Genomic DNA, 16,362 nt, shown 5'->3' on the forward strand with positions numbered 1-16,362 from the left:
GAAAATAAAAAATCTATTTCCTACTTACTATATGTTTTCCCTCAGTGTAGGAGAATGGCAATAGGCATTCAATGGGAACTTTACTTTGAAAAATGGAATGAAGACAATGTTGAATATAATCATAGTTGATTGATTTTTTATGATTTGTATTCAACTTTGACTATTGCTGTAGAGTACTTTTATTGGTTTGCCTGTTATCTGTGGCTCTTCTAGAGAGTTTACATATGGTAAAAAGTTGTATTTTGCAAAACATGGAGATGCCGGGGATAGAACCTGGGGCCTCATACATGCAAAGCTTGCGCTCTACCACTGAGCTACATCCCCTTAGAATTGCTATGTTCTTATGCACAAGTGATTGCAGCTTTACATTTCACTAGAGATTTACTACTTTTCAGTGTTATTTTGGATATCTTAGAAGATGGAAGTATAACCATTATACCATGCTTGACTTCAAGGAATTTATGGTTTTCATGTCTGATGAGAATGCAAGTAGATGCCCATTCCGAACATTGGAATGCTCTTAAAGTTCTCCATCAGAGACTGGTTTATCATCAGAATCCCCTACTTTTACTAATGAATGGTGTGGATATTGAACAAGATTTGCTAACTAGAGGGCTTTCTTACATTCTCTTTGGTCATCAGTGTCAGAACTTAGTAGAAGTGCACAAAGGATGCATGCTATGATTGCCTCTTGGGCATTGCTATCTAATGCTTCACCAGACAATCTATCTAGAGTTGATATGTTGTCATCATTCCATGCTTTGAAATTTCATTAAGTGCTTGTCCTCCAAGCCAATGTCCATCCTCTTTTTGTTCACAAAGTGTTTGAACTTGTCTCTGAATCTTAATATATTAGTTTTGCTATATTATTTGTCTCGCTCTTTTATTAAACTTTGCTCGTGTAGTCGCCTTCAGTTCCCACTGAAAATAAAAAAACTATTTCATACTTACCATATGTTTTCCCTCAGTGTAGGAGAATGGCAATAGGCATTCAATGGGAACTTTACTTTGAAAAATGGAATGAAGACAATGTTGAATATAATCATAGTTGATTGATTTTTTCTGATTTGTATTCAACTTTGACTATTGCTGTAGAGTACTTTTATTGGTTTGCCTGTTATCTGTGGCTCTTCTAGAGAGTTTACATATGGTAAAAAGTTGTATTTTGCAAAACATGGAGATGCCGGGGATAGAACCTGGGGCCTCATACATGCAAAGCATGCGCTCTACCACTGAGCTACATCCCCTTAGAATTGCTATGTTCTTATGCACAAGTGATTGCAGCTTTACATTTCACTAGAGATTTACTACTTTTCAGTGTTATTTTGGATATCTTAGAAGATGGAAGTATAACCATTATACCATGCTTGACTTCAAGGAATTTATGGTTTTCATGTCTGATGAGAATGCAAGTAGATGCCCATTCCGAACATTGGAATGCTCTTAAAGTTCTCCATCAGAGACTGGTTTATCATCAGAATCCCCTACTTTTACTAATGAATGGTGTGGATATTGAACAAGATTTGCTAACTAGAGGGCTTTCTTACATTCTCTTTGGTCATCAGTGTCAGAACTTAGTAGAAGTGCACAAAGGATGCATGCTATGATTGCCTCTTGGGCATTGCTATCTAATGCTTCACCAGACAATCTATCTAGAGTTGATATGTTGTCATCATTCCATGCTTTGAAATTTCATTAAGTGCTTGCCCTCCAAGCCCATGTCCATCCTCTTTTTGTTCACAAAGTGTTTGAACTTGTCTCTCAATCTTAATCAATTAGTTTTGCTATATTATTTGTCTCGCTCTTTTATTAAACTTTGCTCGGGTAGTCGCCTTCAGTTCCAACTGAAAATAAAAAAACTATTTCATACTTACCATATGTTTTCCCTCAGTGTAGGAGAATGGTAATAGGCATTCAATGGGAACTTTACTTTGAAAAATGGAATGAAGACAATGTTGAATATAATCATAGTTGATTGATTTTTTATGATTTGTATTCAACTTTGACTATTGCTGTAGAGTACTTTTATTGGTTTGCCTGTTATCTGTGGCTCTTCTAGAGAGTTTACATATGGTAAAAAGCTGTATTTTGCAAAACATGGAGATGCCGGGGATAGAACCTGGGGCCTCATACATGCAAAGCATGCGCTCTACCACTGAGCTACATCCCCTAGGAGCTGCTATGTTCTTATGCACAAGTGATTACAGCTTTACATTTCACTAGAGATTTACTACTTTTCAGTGTTATTAGGGACATCTTAGAGGATGGAAGGATAACCATTATACCTTGCTGGATTTCAAGGACTTTATGGTTTTCATGGCTGATGAGAATGCAAGGAGATGCCCATTCCAAACATTGGAATGCTCTTAAAGTTCTCCATCAGAGACTGGTTTATCATCAGAATCCCCTACTTTTACTAATGAATGGTGTAGATATTGATCAAGTTTTGCTAACTAGAGGGCTTTCTTACATTCTGTTTGGTCATCAGTGTCAGAATTTAGTAGAAGGGCACAAAGGATGCATGCTATGACTGCCTCTTGGGCACTGCTAACTAATGCTTCACCAGACAATCTATCTAGAGTTGATATGTTGTCATCATTCCATGCTTTGAAATTTCATTAAGTGCTTGCCCTCCAAGCCCTTGTCCATCCTCTTTTTGTTCACAAAGTGTTTGAACTTGTCTCTCAATCTTAATCAATTAGTTTTACTATATTATTTGTCTCGCTCTTTTATTAAACTTTGCTCAGGTAGTCGCCTTCAGTTCCCACTGAAAATAAAAAATCTATTTCCTACTTACCATATGTTTTCCATCAGTGTAGGAGAATGGCAATAGGCATTCAATGGGAACTTTACTTTGAAAAATGGAATGAAGACAATGTTGAATATAATCATAGTTGATTGATTTTTTCTGATTTGTATTCAACTTTGACTATTGCTGTAGAGTACTTTTATTGGTTTGCCTGTTATCTGTGGCTCTTCTAGAGAGTTTACATATGGTAAAAAGTTGTATTTTGCAAAACATGGAGATGCCGGGGATAGAACCTGGGGCCTCATACATGCAAAGCATGCGCTCTACCACTGAGCTACATCCCCTTAGAATTGCTATGTTCTTATGCACAAGTGATTGCAGCTTTACATTTCACTAGAGATTTACTACTTTTCAGTGTTATTTTGGATATCTTAGAAGATGGAAGTATAACCATTATACCATGCTTGACTTCAAGGAATTTATGGTTTTCATGTCTGATGAGAATGCAAGTAGATGCCCATTCCGAACATTGGAATGCTCTTAAAGTTCTCCATCAGAGACTGGTTTATCATCAGAATCCCCTACTTTTACTAATGAATGGTGTAGATATTGATCAAGTTTTGCTAACTAGAGGGCTTTCTTACATTCTGTTTGGTCATCAGTGTCAGAATTTAGTAGAAGGGCACAAAGGATGCATGCTATGACTGCCTCTTGGGCTTGCTAGCTAATGCTTCACCAGACAATCTATCTAGAGTTGATATGTTGTCATCATTCCATGCTTTGAAATTTCATTAAGTGCTTGCCCTCCAAGCCCATGTCCATCCTCTTTTTGTTCACAAAGTGTTTGAACTTGTCTCTCAATCTTAATCAATTAGTTTTACTATATTATTTGTCTCGCTCTTTTATTAAACTTTGCTCAGGTAGTCACCTTCAGTTCCCACTGAAAATAAAAAATCTATTTCCTACTTACCATATGTTTTCCCTCAGTGTAGGAGAATGGCTATAGGCATTCAATGGGAACTTTTCTTTGAAAAATGGTATGAAGACGATGTTGAATATAATCATATTTGATTGATTTTTTAAGATTTGTATTCAACTTTGACTATTGCTGTAGAGTACTTTTATTGGTTTGCTTGTTATCTGTGGCTCTTCTAGAGAGTTTACATATGGTAAAAATCTGCATTTTGCAAAACATGGAGATGCCGGGGAATGAACTCCGTGCAAAGCAAAGCATGTGCTCTACCACTGAGCTACATCCCCTAGGAGCTGCTATTTTCTTATGCACAAGTGATTGCAGCTTTACATTTCACTAGAGATTTACTACTTTTCAGTGTTATTAGGGACATCTTAGAGGATGGAAGAATAACCATTATACCATGCTTGACTTCAAGGACTTTATGGTTTTCATGGCTGATGAGAATGCAAGGAGATGCCCATTCCAAACATTGGAATGCTCTTAAAGTTCTCCATCAGAGACTGGTTTATCATCAGAATCCCCTACTTTTACTAATGAATGGTGTAGATATTGATCAAGTTTTGCTAACTAGAGGGCATTCTTACATTCTGTTTGGTCATCAGTGTCAGAATTTAGTAGAAGGGCACAAAGGATGCATGCTATGACTGCCTCTTGGGCACTGCTAACTAATGCTTCACCAGACAATCTATCTAGAGTTGATATGTTGTCATCATTCCATGCTTTGAAATTTCATTAAGTGCTTGCCCTCCAAGCCCTTGTCCATCCTCTTTTTGTTCACAAAGTGTTTGAACTTGTCTCTCAATCTTAATCAATTAGTTTTACTATATTATTTGTCTCGCTCTTTTATTAAACTTTGCTCAGGTAGTCGCCTTCAGTTCCAACTGAAAATAAAAAAACTATTTCATACTTACCATATGTTTTCCCTCAGTGTAGGAGAATGGTAATAGGCATTCAATGGGAACTTTACTTTGAAAAATGGAATGAAGACAATGTTGAATATAATCATAGTTGATTGATTTTTTATGATTTGTATTCAACTTTGACTATTGCTGTAGAGTACTTTTATTGGTTTGCCTGTTATCTGTGGCTCTTCTAGAGAGTTTACATATGGTAAAAAGCTGTATTTTGCAAAACATGGAGATGCTGGGGATAGAACCTGGGGCCTCATACATGCAAAGCATGCGCTCTACCACTGAGCTACATCCCCTAGGAGCTGCTATGTTCTTATGCACAAGTGATTACAGCTTTACATTTCACTAGAGATTTACTACTTTTCAGTGTTATTAGGGACATCTTAGAGGATGGAAGGATAACCATTATACCTTGCTGGATTTCAAGGACTTTATGGTTTTCATGGCTGATGAGAATGCAAGGAGATGCCCATTCCAAACATTGGAATGCTCTTAAAGTTCTCCATCAGAGACTGGTTTATCATCAGAATCCCCTACTTTTACTAATGAATGGTGTAGATATTGATCAAGTTTTGCTAACTAGAGGGCTTTCTTACATTCTGTTTGGTCATCAGTGTCAGAATTTAGTAGAAGGGCACAAAGGATGCATGCTATGACTGCCTCTTGGGCTTGCTAGCTAATGCTTCACCAGACAATCTATCTAGAGTTGATATGTTGTCATCATTCCATGCTTTGAAATTTCATTAAGTGCTTGCCCTCCAAGCCCATGTCCATCCTCTTTTTGTTCACAAAGTGTTTGAACTTGTCTCTCAATCTTAATCAATTAGTTTTACTATATTATTTGTCTCGCTCTTTTATTAAACTTTGCTCAGGTAGTCACCTTCAGTTCCCACTGAAAATAAAAAATCTATTTCCTACTTACCATATGTTTTCCCTCAGTGTAGGAGAATGGCTATAGGCATTCAATGGGAACTTTACTTTGAAAAATGGTATGAAGACGATGTTGAATATAATCATATTTGATTGATTTTTTAAGATTTGTATTCAACTTTGACTATTGCTGTAGAGTACTTTTATTGGTTTGCTTGTTATCTGTGGCTCTTCTAGAGAGTTTACATATGGTAAAAATCTGCATTTTGCAAAACATGGAGATGCCGGGGAATGAACTCCGTGCAAAGCAAAGCATGTGCTCTACCACTGAGCTACATCCCCTAGGAGCTGCTATTTTCTTATGCACAAGTGATTGCAGCTTTACATTTCACTAGAGATTTACTACTTTTCAGTGTTATTAGGGACATCTTAGAGGATGGAAGAATAACCATTATACCATGCTTGACTTCAAGGACTTTATGGTTTTCATGGCTGATGAGAATGCAAGGAGATGCCCATTCCAAACATTGGAATGCTCTTAAAGTTCTCCATCAGAGACTGGTTTATCATCAGAATCCCCTACTTTTACTAATGAATGGTGTAGATATTGATCAAGTTTTGCTAACTAGAGGGCATTCTTACATTCTGTTTGGTCATCAGTGTCAGAATTTAGTAGAAGGGCACAAAGGATGCATGCTATGACTGCCTCTTGGGCACTGCTAACTAATGCTTCACCAGACAATCTATCTAGAGTTGATATGTTGTCATCATTCCATGCTTTGAAATTTCATTAAGTGCTTGCCCTCCAAGCCCTTGTCCATCCTCTTTTTGTTCACAAAGTGTTTGAACTTGTCTCTCAATCTTAATCAATTAGTTTTACTATATTATTTGTCTCGCTCTTTTATTAAACTTTGCTCAGGTAGTCGCCTTCAGTTCCCACTGAAAATAAAAAATCTATTTCCTACTTACCATATGTTTTCCCTCAGTGTAGGAGAATGGCAATAGGCATTCAATGGGAACTTTACTTTGAAAAATGGAATGAAGACAATGTTGAATATAATCATAGTTGATTGATTTTTTCTGATTTGTATTCAACTTTGACTATTGCTGTAGAGTACTTTTATTGGTTTGCCTGTTATTTGTGGCTCTTCTAGAGAGTTTACATATGGTAAAAAGTTGTATTTTGCAAAACATGGAGATGCCGGGGATAGAACCTGGGGCTTCATACATGCAAAGCATGCGCTCTACCACTGAGCTACATCCCCTTAGAATTGCTATGTTCTTATGCACAAGTGATTGCAGCTTTACATTTCACTAGAGATTTACTACTTTTCAGTGTTATTTTGGATATCTTAGAAGATGGAAGTATAACCATTATACCATGCTTGACTTCAAGGAATTTATGGTTTTCATGTCTGATGAGAATGCAAGTAGATGCCCATTCCGAACATTGGAATGCTCTTAAAGTTCTCCATCAGAGACTGGTTTATCATCAGAATCCCCTACTTTTACTAATGAATGGTGTGGATATTGAACAAGATTTGCTAACTAGAGGGCTTTCTTACATTCTCTTTGGTCATCAGTGTCAGAACTTAGTAGAAGTGCACAAAGGATGCATGCTATGAAAGCCTCTTGGGCATTGCTATCTAATGCTTCACCAGACAATCTATCTAGAGTTGATATGTTGTCATCATTCCATGCTTTGAAATTTCATTAAGTGCTTGCCCTCCAAGCCCATGTCCATCCTCTTTTTGTTCACAAAGTGTTTGAACTTGTCTCTCAATCTTAATCAATTAGTTTTGCTATATTATTTGTCTCGCTCTTTTATTAAACTTTGCTCGGGTAGTCGCCTTCAGTTCCAACTGAAAATAAAAAAACTATTTCATACTTACCATATGTTTTCCCTCAGTGTAGGAGAATGGCAATAGGCATTCAATGGGAACTTTACTTTGAAAAATGGAATGAAGACAATGTTGAATATAATCATATTTGATTGATTTTTTAAGATTTGTATTCAATTTTGACTGTTGCTGTAGAGTACTTTTATTTGATTGCTTGTTATCTGTGGCTCTTCTAGAGAGTTTACATATGGTAAAAAGCTGCATTTTGCAAAACATGGAGATGCCGGGGAATGAACTCGGTGCAAAGCAAAGCATGTGCTCTACCACTGAGCTACATCCCCTAGGAGCTGCTATTTTCTTATGCACAAGTGATTGCAGCTTTACATTTCACTAGAGATTTACTACTTTTCAGTGTTATTAGGGACATCTTAGAGGATGGAAGAATAACCATTATACCATGCTTGACTTCAAGGACTTTATGGTTTTCATGGCTGATGAGAATGCAAGGAGATGCCCATTCCAAACATTGGAATGCTCTTAAAGTTCTCCATCAGAGACTGGTTTATCATCAGAATCCCCTACTTTTACTAATGAATGGTGTAGATATTGATCAAGTTTTGCTAACTAGAGGGCATTCTTACATTCTGTTTGGTCATCAGTGTCAGAATTTAGTAGAAAGGCACAAAGGATGCATGCTATGACTGCCTCTTGGGCATTGCTAACTAATGCTTCACCAGACAATCTATCTAGAGTTGATATGTTGTCATCATTCCATGCTTTGAAATTTCATTAAGTGCTTGCCCTCCAAGCCCATGTCCATCCTCTTTTTGTTCACAAAGTGTTTGAACTTGTCTCTCAATCTTAATCAATTAGTTTTACTATATTATTTGTCTCGCTCTTTTATTAAACTTTGCTCGGGTAGTCGCCTTCAGTTCCCACTGAAAATAAAAAATCTATTTCCTACTTACTATATGTTTTCCCTCAGTGTAGGAGAATGGCAATAGGCATTCAATGGGAACTTTACTTTGAAAAATGGAATGAAGACAATGTTGAATATAATCATAGTTGATTGATTTTTTATGATTTGTATTCAACTTTGACTATTGCTGTAGAGTACTTTTATTGGTTTGCCTGTTATCTGTGGCTCTTCTAGAGAGTTTACATATGGTAAAAAGTTGTATTTTGCAAAACATGGAGATGCCGGGGATAGAACCTGGGGCCTCATACATGCAAAGCTTGCGCTCTACCACTGAGCTACATCCCCCTAGAATTGCTATGTTCTTATGCACAAGTGATTGCAGCTTTACATTTCACTAGAGATTTACTACTTTTCAGTGTTATTTTGGATATCTTAGAAGATGGAAGTATAACCATTATACCATGCTTGACTTCAAGGAATTTATGGTTTTCATGTCTGATGAGAATGCAAGTAGATGCCCATTCCGAACATTGGAATGCTCTTAAAGTTCTCCATCAGAGACTGGTTTATCATCAGAATCCCCTACTTTTACTAATGAATGGTGTGGATATTGAACAAGATTTGCTAACTAGAGGGCTTTCTTACATTCTCTTTGGTCATCAGTGTCAGAACTTAGTAGAAGTGCACAAAGGATGCATGCTATGATTGCCTCTTGGGCATTGCTATCTAATGCTTCACCAGACAATCTATCTAGAGTTGATATGTTGTCATCATTCCATGCTTTGAAATTTCATTAAGTGCTTGTCCTCCAAGCCAATGTCCATCCTCTTTTTGTTCACAAAGTGTTTGAACTTGTCTCTGAATCTTAATATATTAGTTTTGCTATATTATTTGTCTCGCTCTTTTATTAAACTTTGCTCGTGTAGTCGCCTTCAGTTCCCACTGAAAATAAAAAAACTATTTCATACTTACCATATGTTTTCCCTCAGTGTAGGAGAATGGCAATAGGCATTCAATGGGAACTTTACTTTGAAAAATGGAATGAAGACAATGTTGAATATAATCATAGTTGATTGATTTTTTCTGATTTGTATTCAACTTTGACTATTGCTGTAGAGTACTTTTATTGGTTTGCCTGTTATCTGATGCTCTTCTAGAGAGTTTACATATGGTAAAAAGTTGTATTTTGCAAAACATGGAGATGCCGGGGATAGAACCTGGGGCCTCATACATGCAAAGCATGCGCTCTACCACTGAGCTACATCCCCTTAGAATTGCTATGTTCTTATGCACAAGTGATTGCAGCTTTACATTTCACTAGAGATTTACTACTTTTCAGTGTTATTTTGGATATCTTAGAAGATGGAAGTATAACCATTATACCATGCTTGACTTCAAGGAATTTATGGTTTTCATGTCTGATGAGAATGCAAGTAGATGCCCATTCCGAACATTGGAATGCTCTTAAAGTTCTCCATCAGAGACTGGTTTATCATCAGAATCCCCTACTTTTACTAATGAATGGTGTGGATATTGAACAAGATTTGCTAACTAGAGGGCTTTCTTACATTCTCTTTGGTCATCAGTGTCAGAACTTAGTAGAAGTGCACAAAGGATGCATGCTATGATTGCCTCTTGGGCATTGCTATCTAATGCTTCACCAGACAATCTATCTAGAGTTGATATGTTGTCATCATTCCATGCTTTGAAATTTCATTAAGTGCTTGCCCTCCAAGCCCATGTCCATCCTCTTTTTGTTCACAAAGTGTTTGAACTTGTCTCTCAATCTTAATCAATTAGTTTTGCTATATTATTTGTCTCGCTCTTTTATTAAACTTTGCTCGGGTAGTCGCCTTCAGTTCCAACTGAAAATAAAAAAACTATTTCATACTTACCATATGTTTTCCCTCAGTGTAGGAGAATGGTAATAGGCATTCAATGGGAACTTTACTTTGAAAAATGGAATGAAGACAATGTTGAATATAATCATAGTTGATTGATTTTTTATGATTTGTATTCAACTTTGACTATTGCTGTAGAGTACTTTTATTGGTTTGCCTGTTATCTGTGGCTCTTCTAGAGAGTTTACATATGGTAAAAAGCTGTATTTTGCAAAACATGGAGATGCCGGGGATAGAACCTGGGGCCTCATACATGCAAAGCATGCGCTCTACCACTGAGCTACATCCCCTAGGAGCTGCTATGATCTTATGCACAAGTGATTACAGCTTTACATTTCACTAGAGATTTACTACTTTTCAGTGTTATTAGGGACATCTTAGAGGATGGAAGGATAACCATTATACCTTGCTGGATTTCAAGGACTTTATGGTTTTCATGGCTGATGAGAATGCAAGGAGATGCCCATTCCAAACATTGGAATGCTCTTAAAGTTCTCCATCAGAGACTGGTTTATCATCAGAATCCCCTACTTTTACTAATGAATGGTGTAGATATTGATCAAGTTTTGCTAACTAGAGGGCTTTCTTACATTCTGTTTGGTCATCAGTGTCAGAATTTAGTAGAAGGGCACAAAGGATGCATGCTATGACTGCCTCTTGGGCACTGCTAACTAATGCTTCACCAGACAATCTATCTAGAGTTGATATGTTGTCATCATTCCATGCTTTGAAATTTCATTAAGTGCTTGCCCTCCAAGCCCTTGTCCATCCTCTTTTTGTTCACAAAGTGTTTGAACTTGTCTCTCAATCTTAATCAATTAGTTTTACTATATTATTTGTCTCGCTCTTTTATTAAACTTTGCTCAGGTAGTCGCCTTCAGTTCCCACTGAAAATAAAAAATCTATTTCCTACTTACCATATGTTTTCCATCAGTGTAGGAGAATGGCAATAGGCATTCAATGGGAACTTTACTTTGAAAAATGGAATGAAGACAATGTTGAATATAATCATAGTTGATTGATTTTTTCTGATTTGTATTCAACTTTGACTATTGCTGTAGAGTACTTTTATTGGTTTGCCTGTTATCTGTGGCTCTTCTAGAGAGTTTACATATGGTAAAAAGTTGTATTTTGCAAAACATGGAGATGCCGGGGATAGAACCTGGGGCCTCATACATGCAAAGCATGCGCTCTACCACTGAGCTACATCCCCTTAGAATTGCTATGTTCTTATGCACAAGTGATAGCAGCTTTACATTTCACTAGAGATTTACTACTTTTCAGTGTTATTAGGGACATCTTAGAGGATGGAAGGATAACCATTATACCTTGCTGGATTTCAAGGACTTTATGGTTTTCATGGCTGATGAGAATGCAAGGAGATGCCCATTCCAAACATTGGAATGCTCTTAAAGTTCTCCATCAGAGACTGGTTTATCATCAGAATCCCCTACTTTTACTAATGAATGGTGTAGATATTGATCAAGTTTTGCTAACTAGAGGGCTTTCTTACATTCTGTTTGGTCATCAGTGTCAGAATTTAGTAGAAGGGCACAAAGGATGCATGCTATGACTGCCTCTTGGGCACTGCTAACTAATGCTTCACCAGACAATCTATCTAGAGTTGATATGTTGTCATCATTCCATGCTTTGAAATTTCATTAAGTGCTTGCCCTCCAAGCCCTTGTCCATCCTCTTTTTGTTCACAAAGTGTTTGAACTTGTCTCTCAATCTTAATCAATTAGTTTTACTATATTATTTGTCTCGCTCTTTTATTAAACTTTGCTCAGGTAGTCGCCTTCAGTTCCCACTGAAAATAAAAAATCTATTTCCTACTTACCATATGTTTTCCATCAGTGTAGGAGAATGGCAATAGGCATTCAATGGGAACTTTACTTTGAAAAATGGAATGAAGACAATGTTGAATATAATCATTGTTGATTGATTTTTTCTGATTTGTATTCAACTTTGACTATTGCTGTAGAGTACTTTTATTGGTTTGCCTGTTATCTGTGGCTCTTCTAGAGAGTTTACATATGGTAAAAAGTTGTATTTTGCAAAACATGGAGATGCCGGGGATAGAACCTGGGGCCTCATACATGCAAAGCATGCGCTCTACCACTGAGCTACATCCCCTTAGAATTGCTATGTTCTTATGCACAAGTGATTGCAGCTTTACATTTCACTAGAGATTTACTACTTTTCAGTGTTATTTTGGATATCTTAGAACATGGAAGTATAACCATTATACCATGCTTGACTTCAAGGAATTTATGGTTTTCATGTCTGATGAGAATGCAAGTAGATGCCCATTCCGAACATTGGAATGCTCTTAAAGTTCTCCATCAGAGACTGGTTTATCATCAGAATCCCCTACTTTTACTAATGAATGGTGTGGATATTGAACAAGATTTGCTAACTAGAGGGCTTTCTTACATTCTCTTTGGTCATCAGTGTCAGAACTTAGTAGAAGTGCACAAAGGATGCATGCTATGATTGCCTCTTGGGCATTGCTATCTAATGCTTCACCAGACAATCTATCTAGAGTTGATATGTTGTCATCATTCCATGCTTTGAAATTTCATTAAGTGCTTGCCCTCCAAGCCCATGTCCATCCTCTTTTTGTTCACAAAGTGTTTGAACTTGTCTCTCAATCTTAATCTTTTAGTTTTGCTATATTATTTGTCTCGCTCTTTTATTAAACTTTGCTCGGGTAGTCGCCTTCAGTTCCAACTGAAAATAAAAAAACTATTTCATACTTACCATATGTTTTCCCTCAGTGTAGGAGAATGGTAATAGGCATTCAATGGGAACTTTACTTTGAAAAATGGAATGAGGACAATGTTGAATATAATCATAGTTGATTGATTTTTTATGATTTGTATTCAACTTTGACTATTGCTGTAGAGTACTTTTATTGGTTTGCCTGTTATCAGTGGCTCTTCTAGAGAGTTTACATATGGTAAAAAGCTGTATTTTGCAAAACATGGAGATGCCGGGGATAGAACCTGGGGCCTCATACATGCAAAGCATGCGCTCTACCACTGAGCTACATCCCCTAGGAGCTGCTATGTTCTTATGCACAAGTGATTACAGCTTTACATTTCACTAGAGATTTACTACTTTTCAGTGTTATTAGGGACATCTTAGAGGATGGAAGGATAACCATTATACCTTGCTGGATTTCAAGGACTTTATGGTTTTCATGGCTGATGAGAATGCAAGGAGATGCCCATTCCAAACATTGGAATGCTCTTAAAGTTCTCCATCAGAGACTGGTTTATCATCAGAATCCCCTACTTTTACTAATGAATGGTGTAGATATTGATCAAGTTTTGCTAACTAGAGGGCTTTCTTACATTCTGTTTGGTCATCAGTGTCAGAATTTAGTAGAAGGGCACAAAGGATGCATGCTATGACTGCCTCTTGGGCACTGCTAACTAATGCTTCACCAGACAATCTATCTAGAGTTGATATGTTGTCATCATTCCATGCTTTGAAATTTCATTAAGTGCTTGCCCTCCAAGCCCTTGTCCATCCTCTTTTTGTTCACAAAGTGTTTGAACTTGTCTCTCAATCTTAATCAATTAGTTTTACTATATTATTTGTCTCGCTCTTTTATTAAACTTTGCTCAGGTAGTCGCCTTCAGTTCCCACTGAAAATAAAAAATCTATTTCCTACTTACCATATGTTTTCCCTCAGTGTAGGAGAATGGCAATAGGCATTCAATGGGAACTTTACTTTGAAAAATGGAATGAAGACAATGTTGAATATAATCATAGTTGATTGATTTTTTCTGATTTGTATTCAACTTTGACTATTGCTGTAGAGTACTTTTATTGGTTTGCCTATTATCTGTGGCTCTTCTAGAGAGTTTACATATGGTAAAAAGTTGTATTTTGCAAAACATGGAGATGCTGGGGATAGAACCTGGGGCCTCATACATGCAAAGCATGCGCTCTACCACTGAGCTACATCCCCTTAGAATTGCTATGTTCTTATGCACAAGTGATTGCAGCTTTACATTTCACTAGAGATTTACTACTTTTCAGTGTTATTTTGGATATCTTAGAAGATGGAAGTCTAACCATTATACCATGCTTGACTTCAAGGAATTTATGGTTTTCATGTCTGATGAGAATGCAAGTAGATGCCCATTCCGAACATTGGAATGCTCTTAAAGTTCTCCATCAGAGACTGGTTTATCATCAGAATCCCCTACTTTTACTAATGAATGGTGTGGATATTGAACAAGATTTGCTAACTAGAGGGCTTTCTTACATTCTCTTTGGTCATCAGTGTCAGAACTTAGTAGAAGTGCACAAAGGATGCATGCTATGATTGCCTCTTGGGCATTGCTATCTAATGCTTCACCAGACAATCTATCTAGAGTTGATATGTTGTCATCATTCCATGCTTTGAAATTTCATTAAGTGCTTGCCCTCCAAGCCCATGTCCATCCTCTTTTTGTTCACAAAGTGTTTGAACTTGTCTCTCAATCTTAATCAATTAGTTTTGCTATATTATTTGTCTCGCTCTTTTATTAAACTTTGCTCGGGTAGTCGCCTTCAGTTCCAACTGAAAATAAAAAAACTATTTCATACTTACCATATGTTTTCCCTCAGTGTAGGAGAATGGCAATAGGCATTCAATGGGAACTTTACTTTGAAAAATGGAATGAAGACAATGTTGAATATAATCATATTTGATTGATTTTTTAAGATTTGTATTCAACTTTGACTGTTGCTGTAGAGTACTTTTATTTGATTGCTTGTTATCTGTGGCTCTTCTAGAGAGTTTACATATGGTAAAAAGCTGCATTTTGCAAAACATGGAGATGCCGGGGAATGAACTCGGTGCAAAGCAAAGCATGTGCTCTACCACTGAGCTACATCCCCTTAGAATTGCTATGTTCTTATGCACAAGTGATTGCAGCTTTACATTTCACTAGAGATTTACTACTTTTCAGTGTTATTTTGGATATCTTAGAAGATGGAAGTATAACCATTATACCATGCTTGACTTCAAGGAATTTATGGTTTTCATGTCTGATGAGAATGCAAGTAGATGCCCATTCCGAACATTGGAATGCTCTTAAAGTTCTCCATCAGAGACTGGTTTATCATCAGAATCCCCTACTTTTACTAATGAATGGTGTGGATATTGAACAAGATTTGCTAACTAGAGGGCTTTCTTACATTCTCTTTGGTCATCAGTGTCAGAACTTAGTAGAAGTGCACAAAGGATGCATGCTATGATTGCCTCTTGGGCATTGCTATCTAATGCTTCACCAGACAATCTATCTAGAGTTGATATGTTGTCATCATTCCATGCTTTGAAATTTCATTAAGTGCTTGCCCTCCAAGCCCATGTCCATCCTCTTTTTGTTCACAAAGTGTTTGAACTTGTCTCTCAATCTTAATCAATTAGTTTTGCTATATTATTTGTCTCGCTCTTTTATTAAACTTTGCTCGGGTAGTCGCCTTCAGTTCCAACTGAAAATAAAAAAACTATTTCATACTTACCATATGTTTTCCCTCAGTGTAGGAGAATGGCAATAGGCATTCAATGGGAACTTTACTTTGAAAAATGGAATGAAGACAATGTTGAATATAATCATATTTGATTGATTTTTTAAGATTTGTATTCAACTTTGACTGTTGCTGTAGAGTACTTTTATTTGATTGCTTGTTATCTGTGGCTCTTCTAGAGAGTTTACATATGGTAAAAAGCTGCATTTTGCAAAACATGGAGATGCCGGGGAATGAACTCGGTGCAAAGCAAAGCATGTGCTCTACCACTGAGCTACATCCCCTAGGAGCTGCTATTTTCTTATGCACAAGTGATTGCAGCTTTACATTTCACTAGAGATTTACTACTTTTCAGTGTTATTAGGGACATCTTAGAGGATGGAAGAATAACCATTATACCATGCTTGACTTCAAGGACTTTATGGTTTTCATGGCTGATGAGAATGCAAGGAGATGCCCATTCCAAACATTGGAATGCTCTTAAAGTTCTCCATCAGAGACTGGTTTATCATCAGAATCCCCTACTTTTACTAATGAATGGTGTAGATATTGATCAAGTTTTGCTAACTAGAGGGCATTCTTACATTCTGTTTGGTCATCAGTGTCAGAATTTAGTAGAAGGGCACAAAGGATGCATGCTATGACTGCCTCTTGGGCATTGCT

The 16,362-nt window shown here is 36.9% G+C and overlaps 11 non-coding genes across 11 annotated transcripts; all 11 read right to left on the minus strand.

Annotated features, from left to right (window-relative positions):
* Positions 1-252: 252 nt before the first annotated feature.
* On the minus strand, positions 253-324 carry TRNAA-UGC (transfer RNA alanine (anticodon UGC)). The gene has a single exon. It is a non-coding gene; the product is annotated as a tRNA-Ala (tRNA).
* An 851-nt stretch (positions 325-1,175) lies between these two features.
* On the minus strand, positions 1,176-1,247 carry TRNAA-UGC (transfer RNA alanine (anticodon UGC)). The gene has a single exon. It is a non-coding gene; the product is annotated as a tRNA-Ala (tRNA).
* An 851-nt stretch (positions 1,248-2,098) lies between these two features.
* TRNAA-UGC (transfer RNA alanine (anticodon UGC)) lies at positions 2,099-2,170 on the minus strand. Its single transcript has one exon. It is a non-coding gene; the product is annotated as a tRNA-Ala (tRNA).
* An 851-nt stretch (positions 2,171-3,021) lies between these two features.
* TRNAA-UGC (transfer RNA alanine (anticodon UGC)) lies at positions 3,022-3,093 on the minus strand. The gene has a single exon. It is a non-coding gene; the product is annotated as a tRNA-Ala (tRNA).
* Positions 3,094-6,699: 3,606 nt separating this feature from the next.
* Positions 6,700-6,771, minus strand: TRNAA-UGC (transfer RNA alanine (anticodon UGC)). The gene has a single exon. It is a non-coding gene; the product is annotated as a tRNA-Ala (tRNA).
* A 1,768-nt stretch (positions 6,772-8,539) lies between these two features.
* On the minus strand, positions 8,540-8,611 carry TRNAA-UGC (transfer RNA alanine (anticodon UGC)). The gene has a single exon. It is a non-coding gene; the product is annotated as a tRNA-Ala (tRNA).
* Positions 8,612-9,462: 851 nt separating this feature from the next.
* Positions 9,463-9,534, minus strand: TRNAA-UGC (transfer RNA alanine (anticodon UGC)). The gene has a single exon. It is a non-coding gene; the product is annotated as a tRNA-Ala (tRNA).
* Positions 9,535-10,385: 851 nt separating this feature from the next.
* Positions 10,386-10,457, minus strand: TRNAA-UGC (transfer RNA alanine (anticodon UGC)). Its single transcript has one exon. It is a non-coding gene; the product is annotated as a tRNA-Ala (tRNA).
* An 851-nt stretch (positions 10,458-11,308) lies between these two features.
* Positions 11,309-11,380, minus strand: TRNAA-UGC (transfer RNA alanine (anticodon UGC)). The gene has a single exon. It is a non-coding gene; the product is annotated as a tRNA-Ala (tRNA).
* An 851-nt stretch (positions 11,381-12,231) lies between these two features.
* TRNAA-UGC (transfer RNA alanine (anticodon UGC)) lies at positions 12,232-12,303 on the minus strand. Its single transcript has one exon. It is a non-coding gene; the product is annotated as a tRNA-Ala (tRNA).
* Positions 12,304-13,154: 851 nt separating this feature from the next.
* On the minus strand, positions 13,155-13,226 carry TRNAA-UGC (transfer RNA alanine (anticodon UGC)). Its single transcript has one exon. It is a non-coding gene; the product is annotated as a tRNA-Ala (tRNA).
* Between the last annotated feature and the right edge of the window lie 3,136 nt (positions 13,227-16,362).

Source organism: Taudactylus pleione, unplaced genomic scaffold (genome assembly GCF_031769625.1).
Source record: "Taudactylus pleione unplaced genomic scaffold, aTauple2 ptg000070l, whole genome shotgun sequence".
Lineage (NCBI taxonomy): Eukaryota > Metazoa > Chordata > Amphibia > Anura > Myobatrachidae > Taudactylus > Taudactylus pleione.